We start from the raw sequence: 13,264 nt of genomic DNA on the forward strand, positions 1-13,264 counted from the left end.
CGTGGGCTTGTCCCGCCGCACCAACCGGCCCGCAACTCGTCATTCAGGGCGCGCTGAAACACGTCCTGCAGGCTCTGTCATTCAAGCCGCTTTCTGCGGCTAGTGTCCGGAACTCAACGACGAGGGAGGCGACGCTATGGGGACCCTGCCGGAGGGAGAGGAGTCTTCTGGCAGCCTCCTTGCCGCAAACTGGGTGGTCGAAGACTCTCCTCATATCGCGGGTGAACAGATCGTAGGAGAGACTCACAGGGCCCCCCTGACTCCAAACCGCGGAACCCCAGCCGAGAGCCGCCCCTCTCAAACAGGAGATGAGGAATGCAATGCGGGCACCATCCGAGGCGTACGACGATGGCTGCTGCTGGAAAACCACCGCGCACTGCACAAGGAAGGCGCGGCAGGTGCCGAAATCGCCGTCGTAGGGCGCTGGAGCCGGGACGTGGGGCTCAGGGGGTACGAGGAAGGCGCTGGGAGCCCTGGTGGAGGGAGGAGGGAGGGCCGGAGGAACCTGCAGGCTGCTGACGGCCGCAGAGATGGTCCGGAGGTGTTCCGCGATGTCCCGGAGGGATGTTGACCAAGCAACACTCCTTGGTTTTAGAGTGCGCGGTGGAGCCCCTCTGTGTCGGCTTGGTCCATGTTTTATGGCCAGACCGTACTGTCACGACCAGGGCTAGGAGAGACCCAAACGCACGACACGGGGAGACGGGAACCAGACGAAGGATGTTTATTAGCCCACACGGTGGAGCTGGTCGGGGGGACCCGGTCAGGTGGGGATGGAGCGGGGCTGGGCAAGGATGATGATGACCGGGAGGAGGGGTCCAGGATCCGGGTGGAGAGACGGGGAACCGGGCTGGATGGAGAGGGACGGACAGCCTGGGTCGACGAGTGGAGACAAGCAGGTAAACCGGGCTGGCTGGAGAGGGACGGACAGACTGGGTCGACGAGAGGAGACAAGCAGGTAAGGGGAAGACGAAATAAAAAGACATAAACTAGGGAGCACTAAGCACTAGGAGCTAGGAACTTGGAACTAGGAATGGAGCCAGTAGCTGTACAACTAGGGTAAGCTAGTTGACCGTCTGGCAAAGAATGACTTGGAAGCTGGAGACTTAATACTGTGTGCAATGATGCAGGTAATTGATCCCAGGTGTGTGCAATTGGCACACCTGGTTCGCTGATTCGTCCGATCCCAAAACAGGAAGTTATAAGAAAAACTAAAGCAAAGTACAGATACTAACAAAAAATTCTTGAGTACAGAAGCAAAGTATTTTTACTTAGTTATTTTACACAACTGGGTACAACTTCACTGTCTTGAACCAATAGCCTGCTGTCTTACTCAGGTTGCTATTTGGAGAACTACTTTACTCACACTTAAAGTGGTAATGACGTTGCCTGGACCATGCAAAACGTCCCAGAACTCCATTTGAAATTTGCGACGTTTTTGTTTTTTTTCAACATCTACCATTAACGCTCGTCTTCGCTCCAAGACGTCTTTTCTAGAAAGTTTTCCTTCTTTTTTGATATCCTTTCATCCACTTTGTGAATGTTTATTGAACACAGCCGCGGCTGCCATTTATGGCGGGAATGGCGGAGCCCGCCACCAACAATGGAAACAGCGTCCGGAGGAGCACCACACATAACACAAATACATTGAATGGCTGTTTCTTCCAAAGTTTCAGCTTCGTGTTGCGGTGGAATAGAGATACTCATTTTGTGATCGAGTGAGAAATAAAGACTTTATGACGTAACCAGGGCAAAAAATAAATAAGAGCCGGAGAAGATGGGGTAGCAGGGCGCGCTAAGAAAATCGTGGAACTGGGACTGGGGGCAGAGAGAGAGAGGGAGAGAGAGTTGTAGGAAGGGGGAGGAGACAGGGAAGGAGTGGGAGAAGAAGGAGGTATGGTGAAAAAAAAAAAAAAAAAAAAAAAAAGACAGATACAGTGAAAGCAACACGTGTGTGTGTGTGTGTGGGTGAGATAGAGATTGATAGTGAAGCCTGGAGAGAGACAGGGTTATCGGCCATCATCGATCTGGCCAGCTGATGCCAAATGGGGGGTGTAATGACGGGTAATGATATGAGCCTGGGGTGAGACCACTGTCTGTGTGCAGGTATTGGTCTGTGTGTGTGTGTGTGTGTGTGTGTGTGCGTGTGTGCGTGTGTGCGTGTGTGCGTGTGTGCGCGCGTGCGTGCGTGCGTGTGTGTGTGTGTGCAGCAGCGCGTGCTTTTATTAATAGAGTCGACTCAATTCAGTTCATAGGTATTATAGGTGTTATTATGGGTATAATAAATAGGTCTAAATACTTACCCACCCCCCTCTCTCTCTCCCTCTCTCTCTCTCTCTCTCTCTCTCTCTCTCTCTCTCTCTCGTTTCTTCTTCCATCATTCCATCATTTTTTTCCAATACATTTTGCTCCAACCAAACGCTTTTCATGCGAGTAATACATTGTGATTAATATGAACGCAAATACCCACAAAGCAGCGTTCACACACACACACACACACACACACACACACAGACACACACACACACACACACACACTTATTTGGACACCCTTGGCAGACCTACTGTTCTGACTCTTAAACAGTTTCCACAGCAACTGAACTGGCTAAATATAATATATTCCGCTATTGCTCTGCGTGATTTGCATTAGCCTGTTTCTCCTCGCTCCCCTCTTCACATTCCCCCAAAAAAACAGGAACATCTTAAGTAACGACTGTTTGGTTTTCCACCGTAGGTTAGAGCCACCGTGTGCTCGGTGGCACCGTGGTTGTGAAGCACACTGTAAGAGGGAGGCTGAGAAGCCGCGCAGGGAATGAGTGAATTATCATCGTAATACGTGCCATTTGGTGTCAGTCAACAGATGTAGCAGCCTGTAGCCATCGCTATGGCAACCAGACCCAATGCGACGGTTATTTTACAACCATTTAGCAAATTGATAAATTGCCTCGCAGAGATTCTGAATCACCGGCGACCGGGATTAAAGGACGTCCTCAGAATGCGTCACCTCACCACCACCCACCAAAAAAAGGCATTTCCACTCCAATTATAACTGTTTTCATAGTCGTATTTGAAATTTGGAATCCTAATTGATCATGTTAATACATTTTGTGGTGCATAGGTAAATTGGATACATCAAACGGTCATTCTATTATGAAATTCATCAACCAATTTTATACATGATTGATGGCTGCTAGCACCAACCCCTCCAAATGTAATTATGTAAACACGTTTCAGGCAAAGGGGGTTCAAATTGAAAGCAATAAAATTAATAATGAAACTTTCACCGGGGGATGAAACGCGCTCGTAGCTGCCTTACACAGCGCCAGAAACTCAGGATAAAACAGTGGATTTCACGTTCATGAGGTAAAACATACAACTAGAAAACATCACACGTAGACGTTCTGTCCGATTTAATCACCACGGAGCCTTATTTTCCATGATTTTCCGTGCTGAGAGGTATCTAAAATGGTACCACTACGTTTAAAAAAGGACACATAGTTGATATGAATAAAGCTATCTTGAGAAAATTGGCCCAAAAAAATAAAGAGCTTTTGAGTTGTCAAGGTTTGAGTTGTCAAGATTCGGCTCCGGAAATTCGCCCGCCTCGTCACCGTAAGTCAAAGCCTCTGCTTGAGCACATTTATCACAGTGCCGTCTCGAAAACCGTCTGGACCGATATCCAGCTCCATGCAACATTTATAAGGTACAAAGGCCAAAATGTTCAAACGTGCACCGCAGGCTCTGGAATCCCGCAGGTTTTAGTCAATAGATGTGCTTTGCTGGACCCGAAACATCCCATCAATTTACCATTCCATGAACCCCTGTGATATACAGTATGATCTGTAGTGTGTTTTTTCTTTTTTTGGTCCAATATGATACCTTCAAGCCCCAGCACAATAGACACATGGGTGCAGTTCGAAGTCAACGATTGACAACGTAGGCTGATTTAAACTCATTTCAGGCAATGTTTTATAGATGTAAGATTTCAGAGATAGATTTACCCGAGCAATACTGAAAAGAGAACAAAAATCAATACATCCATCCATACATGTAAATAAAGGTGTTTTTTGGACTATGTTTCACAGGTATCGTCTCAAAACAAATTCTACAAGCCACTTCCATCTTATATTATACCAGGCCCCTAAATGAAGCAGGGAATTGCTTTGCTTTGACACATTGGACATAAACATATCCGTCCACTCAAAATGCACCCGTGACCCAGTTGTGGATTGGGACCCACCAGTTGAGAACCACTCATCTAAATGCTCATTTCCTAACATTCAACAGACATATTCATTCGTATATATATATATATATATATATATATATATATATATATATATATATATATATATATATATATATATATATATATATATATATATATATATATATATATATATGTGGCATTCTTTCAACTGTTTTTAATATCGATGTATGAAGAGGTCTGACCCTTTGCTCAGCCATGTCCACTAAAAGCTAACGTTTCTGCTGGTGGGAGTTCTCTGCTGACGTTAGCAGCAGATCCTTTAAGTCCTGTAAATTGCGAGGTGGGGCCCCCCGTGGATCGAGCTTGTTGTTCCAGCACATGCTGATGCTCGATTGGATTTAGACCTGGGGAATTTGGAGGCCAAGTCGACACCTTGAACTCTTTGTCCTGTTCCTCAAACACAATCCTGAACAATTTTTGCAGTGTGGCAGGGCGCATTAGCCTGCTGAAAGAGCTCACTGTCATCAGGGAATACCGTTGCCATGAAGGGGGGTACTTGGACTGCAACAATGTTGTAAAAGAAAACGGGATTCATCAAACCAGGCACCTTCTTCTATTGCTCCATAATCCACTCCTGATGTTCACATGTCCATTGTGCTTTCAGTGGTGGACAGGGGTCAACATGGACACTCTGCGTGTGTGGCTACACAGCCTCATACGCATCAAGCTGTGATGCACTGTGTGTTCTGACACCTTTCTATCATAGCAGCATTAACTTTTTCAGCAGTTTGTGCTACAGTAGCTCTTCTGTGGCATCAGACCAGACGGGCTGGACTTCACTCCCCACGTCCATCAATGAGCCTTGGGCCCATGACCCTGTCACCGATTCACCGGTTGTTCTTCCTTGGACCACTTTTGGTAGGTACTAACCACTGCATACGGGAACCACTGCATATATATATATATATATATATATATATATATATATATATATATATATATATATATATATATATATATATATACATACACACAGTATATACTGTATATATATAGATAGATATTTATATACATATATATATATATATATATATATATATATATATATATATATATATATATATATATAACCACATGAAGTAAAAGAAAAAACTTAAAGGTGCAATTTGTAATATTTTATCTACTTGTTGTACAAATGGACCATTATTTAGCGGCTATGGCTTTCTTTAGCGGTCGCTATTTGTCCCTAATTTTCCAATGTTACTGACTGTGCCTTTGAGTAAACTGGCTTGAAGATCCTGAATACTACATTCAAGCTAAACCCTGAAAATGGAGGTGATTATCATTTGCCTGCTACGAGCAGCAAATTATCTCAGCTATGAGCATGTCAAATGTTATTCTGGCATTTAAAGACGTAACGCTTCATTTATTGCCCTAATGTAGTGTAACACTTCATTTCAAAGCAAAATGAATGTTTGCATCATCAGTTAAAACATTGAATCACATGCTGTTTGAAGCAATATGCTATAATTATCAAAACTATCATAATTATGATGTTAGAAGTAGTAGAAGAAGAGAAGTAGTAGAAGTATCTTGGCTTCAAATAAAATCGAAATACTGCAAAATCACAAGTCCAAAACCAATCAAGTCCACATTTTGCTTCTTTGAATGAAATGCCTGTTGACATCACACAAAATGACATTTCAAAGACTCTGACTGGTGCGGGACTCTGACTTTATTGGTCAGTAGGATATTTGTCTGTTTCAACCCATAAACTTCTTTAAAACTTGATCCAGAGCAGGTTCGGTGTGTTTCACCACGGCTGTATGTGCCCGATCAGCGCATTCTAGCCTGATCAGTGGCGGACCCCGCCACCAAAAATGGGAACAGCATAATGAGGAGAACATACTTAACACAAATACATTGAATGGCTGTTTCCTATAAAGTGCCAGCCATGAAGTATCAAATATGATATTTTATTCAACAACATAATCTTACGAAATATCCTCTTTAAAGTTGCACCGTTGCCTTGCAGTTTGCCTACCAGACAGTGGAGGAAGATGTGAAATGACAATATCTCACAGTGTTCACGTCATTTTCAATCAAACATCTTAGATGATAAGTTTTAATGAGATAGAAAAAAAATCCAGCTCAGGGAGCGGCCATTTAATAAATGCTCTTGCTAAGGGGTCATGCCAATTCAATTACCTTCGACGTTGCTCAATAGATGGTCTTTGAAAGTTTGTCTGTTCATTATTACCTATCTTTGGTCTTTGCTAAATTTAACCCAGTGACAGGCTTAAATATCCGTTAGAACCTTGAACCTTGAACCTTAATCAACAAAATTAATATCAAGGTCTGCATTTGTTACGTAATAAGGCATATAATAAGAATATACTTTTCAATTAAACTAATTAAATCTGCTTAATATATATATATATATATATATATATATATATATATATATATATATATATATATATATATATATATATATATATATAAAATCAAGCAGGTAATGTGTAAAGTGTTTGGCTGTTTAAATTGTGTGATGATCTGATAATCTGCTGTATTTGTTCATCTAAGTTGTAATTTCAGGAATCCCAGACATCTGCCAAGGGATGTAAAACTTTTAAAGTTGCCAGTTTTCCACAGCAAATTCGCTCACTTTTAATTTATGTCAAGACACTTTAACTTTGAGCTGCGAGCCCAGAGTTCTGGATATGATTTATAGTTTGGGCCGTGAATACGATCCGCTGAATGTACAACAAGCATCGGCCCATTATCTTTCCCCCAACGACTTCACAAACAGTTTCGAGAAGAAACAAAAATAACACTTCTGTACAAACTGGCAAGTCAGGCTGAGGAAAATAAATGAGAGGGAAAGGCTGCTTAATGAGAAACGCTATTTTTACTGCTTTGATGTCCCCCGTCCACATAAGCACACAGCTTAGACAAAAACAAATTAGAGATGTCGACTGCATCCCAAAGACATTAAAAACATATTAACACAACAACCATTCGAGACCGTGTCCAGAAACATGGACACAGTGTGCACGATCCTCCGAGAGGGAGTGTGTGCGTGTGCGTGTATGTGCATGTGTGTGTGTGTGTGTGTGTTTGTGTGTGTGTGCGTGTGTGTGCATGTGTGTGGGCCAGTGCGTGTGTATGTGTGTGTGCACGTGCATGTTGTTGTGTGTGTGCGTGTGTGTGTCTGTCTGTGTATGTGTGTGTTTTCATGTGGGTGTGTGTCTGTGTGTGTGCATTGGTGTGTGCATGCGTGTGCACGTGTGTGTGTGTGTGTTTGTGTGTGTGTGTGTGTGTGTGTTTGTGCGTGCATGTGTGTGTGCATGTATGTGCGTATGTGGGTGTGGGGGTGTGGGGGTGTGCATGCGCGTGTGCATGTGTGTGCATGTGCGTATGTGTATGCGCGTGTGTGTGTGCTAGTCATGCGCAGAGGAAATCTCCTGGATACATCCTCAGTGTATTTCAGAATTTGTCCATAACGGCCGGTGTTATGCATAATGCACTGAGTGGTCCTTCCTTTATGCTGACGGCGGAGGGACAGATCAACAGAATAACAATATGTTCTGCTGCAGCTCCAGGACTCCTGGTGTTGTGGAACAACCGCGTCACGGAGGGAATAATGATCATAACGTGCACGGTAATATCCAGCACTTTTCAAGAAAGAAAGAAAGAAGTCTGTCTTTCCTCCTGATTTTCTTTGACGTTATTTGTTTTCTTAGCACCCCTCAGGTGACAGCCATGTTTAATAGGAGCAATGATGTTGATGGGGGCGGCCGATGGTAAAGGCCAAAGTGTGGGTGGCTCCGTCGGGGGCATTGGAGCCCAAAACTAAGAGGGAAACAAGCGGTAAGTAATTGGTATTTCTTATCACTGTTATGCGGATGAAACACAGCTATACTTTCTTTTTAAATCAAATGACCTGAGCATGCTCTCTACCTTTGCTAAACAGCCATCAAGGACTGGACGTCATAGAACTTCCTCCAGCTTAATCCGGACAAAACTCGATTCCTTTCATTGGCCCTGAGCGCGTTTTTCGACGAATTACTGTACTGCAGCGCGGCACTCCTTTAGCGGACAATGCCAGGCGAACCTTGAAAAAAACCTTGGAGTCTTCTCTGTCTGACATGTGAACTTTGAGTGGCCTGTAAAAAAGGTGGTCCATTTCCGTTTGTTTCAACGGGAAAAAATAAAAAAAAAAACGCCGCCAAAAGCAAATTTGCACTGTCCTTTCACGATCTTGAAAAGCCTCCCGTCTCGATTATCGGAACACGACCGTTCACCACCCTGAGTCCAGTCGGTCCAAAATGCCTCGGTCGCACGCCACTCCATCGTTGGCCGCTCTTCGTTGGTTACCCATCAGCTGCAGAGTTGGTTTTTAAATTATTTTAATGACTTGCAAAGCACTACGCGGGCTGCCCCCACCCTACATTCCGGAACTTTCGTGTCCCCCTGGGCCTCAGTGAGATCTCTGGCATCTCCCAGGTCTCCTGACCGAGGCCTTCTTGCTGGACCAAAATCTAGGCTGAAAACCAAGTGTGACCGAGCTTTTGTTGTTACAGCTCCCACTCTCTGGAACCCTCTTCCCTCCGTTATAAAAAAAAAAAATCTTCTCGAATGTCGTCATCGTACAGCACCTTGTAACTCCGGTCCGGACGCTTCACAAATAAAATCTACTTTCTTACTTTCTTACTAATCATATTGCTGAATCTTTGTGTTATTTAGTAACAGGCCCGTGCAGGGACGGTTAAGAGGGGCAGTTGCTCCAAAAAAAAGCCCGATCTGTCGTTGGGGGGATGGGGGCATCCGGGGCGCTCGTGATCTGCGCTCCGCTGCGCGCACCTCGCGGCCGCACCGAGGACACGTTCCTCATGAATATTCATATCTCTCCCAGACGATCCTCCACCTCCATGCCCATTCACGCTTAAAAAAAAACCCCGCGTCTGATGAAAAGGGCACCATGGGGTAAAGGGGCAAATGCTCGGGCACCTCCACCCACCGCCCCTGCACGTGCATGTTTAGTCCATTTTTTAAATGTATTTTATATTTTTTCTAATCTTTTGTTGTCTTTTTTATGTTTACTGTACATTGCATTTTGTTTCCATCTTTAATTCATATTTAGCTTCAGTGCATCTTGCATTTTTTGTCTTTTTTATTTTTGCCTATTGTTCTGATGTGAGATTCTTTATCCATCCATCGATCCGTCTATCTGTCACATACAAATCAAAATGTCGCGGACGTGACTTCTCACAAAGAGATTTGCGTGCGTCACGAAAGGAGGAAAATGTCTCAAATTCTTTTATGAAATACGCGACAAACTTATTCTCAAGCGATGACTCCGCATCGAACCAGAGCTGAGACAGAGGAGAGGGGTGACAGAATCAGGTGAAAAGGGAGGAAAACCAAAATGGCTTCAATAACTGTCCGCTGACTCTCGAGCACACTCAATACATTTAAGTGGATTAAGGCAGCGCCCCGGTGGGCGGAAACGCGCATGCTCTGAACACACACACACACACACACACACACACACACACACACAGCGGGCAACAAATAAACTCACGATAGGTTTAATTCTGCCGGCCCGGTTTGAATGTGAGAATGGAAAGTGACATTCCACACCCAGCGAGCTGCGCTTCGTGCCTGCCTGCAGCTTCATTGGGTGGGTGGGGGCAGCAAGGTTGCAGGCAGCAATATTAAACCATCAATCACCCCCCAAATTAGGCATTTTACATCACGCAAGCTCTTACGGCTCCCTTTTTTCCCCCCACCTCGTCTCCCACAGGTGGGGTCTGAGCCAGGGGAAAAAAAAGAGAGAGATTACATCACAAAAGCAATGATGGTGGAGCGCGCCCCATGAATACATTACGCCGTCGTATCGCACATCACGCACGCGCACACGCACACGCACACACACACACACACACACACACACACACACACAGACTCGCGCACACACGCGTGTGTCGCGTGAGCGTAATGAGAAAATAATCAATCATAATGAAAAACAACAAAGAAACTAGTTTCACTGAGCTCTTACTCCAAAGTACCTCCACGGTATATCCACGCGGTATAGCGCTCATGATATCTTTATTGGACAGGGGCGTGTGGTTCATACGGGCCTAATCGTGTTCTTAAAAAAAAAAAAAGAAGAAAATGGAGAGCCGTCGCTTTTGTTGTGACGTGTGTTTGTTCTAAAGAAGCCGCTGACTCACGGAACGCTGCACTCCCTTCCCTATTGTCGGTGTGTCTGGGCGGCAAACGACAAACGGCGTGCTCCTGTTGCCATGGTTCGGAGAGACAGCCATTGTGTCCACTTTGCTGTTCCTCATGTTTTCATTATAAGAAACATCTGGGCTCTCAATGAGCCGAGACGCCATTAACAAGCACGTAGGAGAAGGAGGAGAGAGAGGGAGGATGAGGTGTGGACGGAGGCAGAGGAGGGGAAGCAGAGAGCAACAGATAGAAAGAAGGAAAGAAAGCAAGCGAGAGAGCGAGAGAGAGAGAGCGAGAGAGAGAGAGCGAGAGAGGGAGAGAGAGAGAGAGAGAGACTCTGGTTAAATGAAGCATGGAGTTGCATTCATCCCAATTAGCCACTGCAGGGGTCCAGGGTGAGAACGGAGAGAGCGTCCACCCCCATTAACAGTGTTTACTGACATGCTTGCTGATTATGGGCTGGGGAGGGAAAACTGATGGAACAGCTTGGAAAACAGACATACTACCCACACAGACGCACCGTGGACATACACGCACACACGCACGCACGCATGCACGCATGCACACACACACACACACACACACACACACACACACACACACACACACACACACACACACACACACACACACACACACACATCCTCTTCCTCTCTCTCAGCCTCCAACATATCGCAGTCTCTGGTTTTATCTGCGTGTGACAAGCAAGACAGAAACACTGGTGTGAGACGTATATATATGCCACTGGGTGAAATGCATGCACAATGAATGGTAAATAATAAATGAGAAGTACATATACTGTATATTTACTTTGGCTCAGACAGTGGTGCAGGCGGTGGGTTTGGATCGTCCAGTAATAACAGTGTTTTTGGCTCGATCATCCTCCTGGTAGCACGTCGACGTGTCCTTGAGCAAGACACCAAACCTCTAGCTGCTCATGATGTGTGGGAGTGCACCTTGCACGGCTGCCACAATCACCGAATTGCGAATGTGTGTGAATGGGTGAATGTGAGCTATGTACTTGAAAGCCCTTTGAGTCGTATGACTAGAAAAGCGCAATATAAATATATTCCATTTACCATTTACCACACACACACACACACCCGGTTGTACTTTTAACTTGTTATTTCCCTTGTTATTTCACTTATTATTCATGATGCATGCCTTTCACTCAGGGTGAATATGTTATGCGGTTTCCAGGGGATTTGCTGAAAACGAATCCTATGGCGCGGTGGAGATGAGCTGCCTGTGGGTGAAACGTGTTGGCGCTCTTCTGACCCCTCGATGCAAAGCGATCGAAGCACCGGCCTTCTGTTTGATATACAACCGCCAAAATAATGACGCCGATCGAACAGATCAGAGAATGCAATCACGTGGAGGACGGGGAGGATGAGTGAGGGTGGGGGATGGACTATAGCCGCATATTATACCACATTAAAGCATATTTCAGCAAACCACTTGCTACTCGTTCTATCATTTCATATTATTGATACGCACTGTTACTATATACTAAATGTAGTTTATTTTAATGTACCCGCCACCTGCACACCAGCTCACGAAAACATTTCTGTTTATCAATGGCTACATATATTTTTTACCTGTGTGGTTTATTGATAGAGTGTTATCGTCTCTTCTTATCTTATCTTCCCTTACTATCCAGCCAGGTCAACACTTATCCAAGAGCTTCGCAGATCACAATGTGATGTTTTGACTTTGGTTGGTGTGTGAAACTGAAACCCATTGCACATGCAAAGTACATGGAAGTAAAAAGGCAAAGTATGCCACCGCCATGTCAAAACAATTGCATGTCTGTAAAGGAACTGCAATATAAGTAAAAATATAGCAGGCAAGGTAAATATGTCAACATAAAAGGAAGGTTTTGAAATAAACATTCTGATGTGTAACACAAAATACAACGCACTGAGCTTGTCCTGTAGCAGATGATGCATCACATGTAGCTGTCAAACGAGCATTATCCCGTCATAAATGGTATTATGCTCAACAAATGCTTAATAGTATCAAATTACTAACTTTCAGGGAAGGGAGTTGGTGATGGATTCAGAAGAACTTGAAGCTCGCCAACTACTTATTTGAACTTATCTTATTTTAATATTATCTTATCTTATTTGAACTAATGTTATCTTATCTTAGCTTAACTTATATTATCTTATCTCATTTTTACTTATCTTATTTATACTTATCTTATCTTGTCTTTTTCTAACTTATGTTATCTTATCTTTACTTATCTTATTTTAACTTATCTTATCTTATATTATCTTATCGTATCTTATATTATCTTATCTTTATGAACTTCTCTTTTCTTATCTTATCTAATATTATCTTATCTTATATTATTTATCTTATCTTTATTAACTTCTCTTTTCTTATCTTATCTTATCTAATATTATCAATATATCTTATCTTACATAGAGGAGCAGCCACGGGCAGATGGTGATTCATACTGCATTTTTACCAGTGCATCTAAAGTGCTGCATCGCTGACGCCAGAAGAATGAACCGTGGGTTTGGACAAAGACCGTGTTGAAAGACTGCGGAGAAATGGTGGAAACGGGGCCAGTTGGCCAGCCGGGCACTCATTGTCGGTGGTTGCACAGGCTGCGGAAAGAGAAAAACAAGTCAGAGCGAGGTGCACAAACAAGGGATGAAAGACGGAGAACAGGACCTTGCAGCGCTGCCCCTGCCCCCTCATTCTCTCCCCCTCCTCTCAACCTTTTCCCGGCTCTGACCCCTGGCCGCCCCCCTTAGCCCCTCGGCAGCTCCCTGCTCCGGGGTCTCTCCCGTCCGAAGAGAGCCACCT

This window comes from Zeus faber, assembly GCF_960531495.2.
Source record: "Zeus faber genome assembly, chromosome: 11".
Lineage (NCBI taxonomy): Eukaryota > Metazoa > Chordata > Actinopteri > Zeiformes > Zeidae > Zeus > Zeus faber.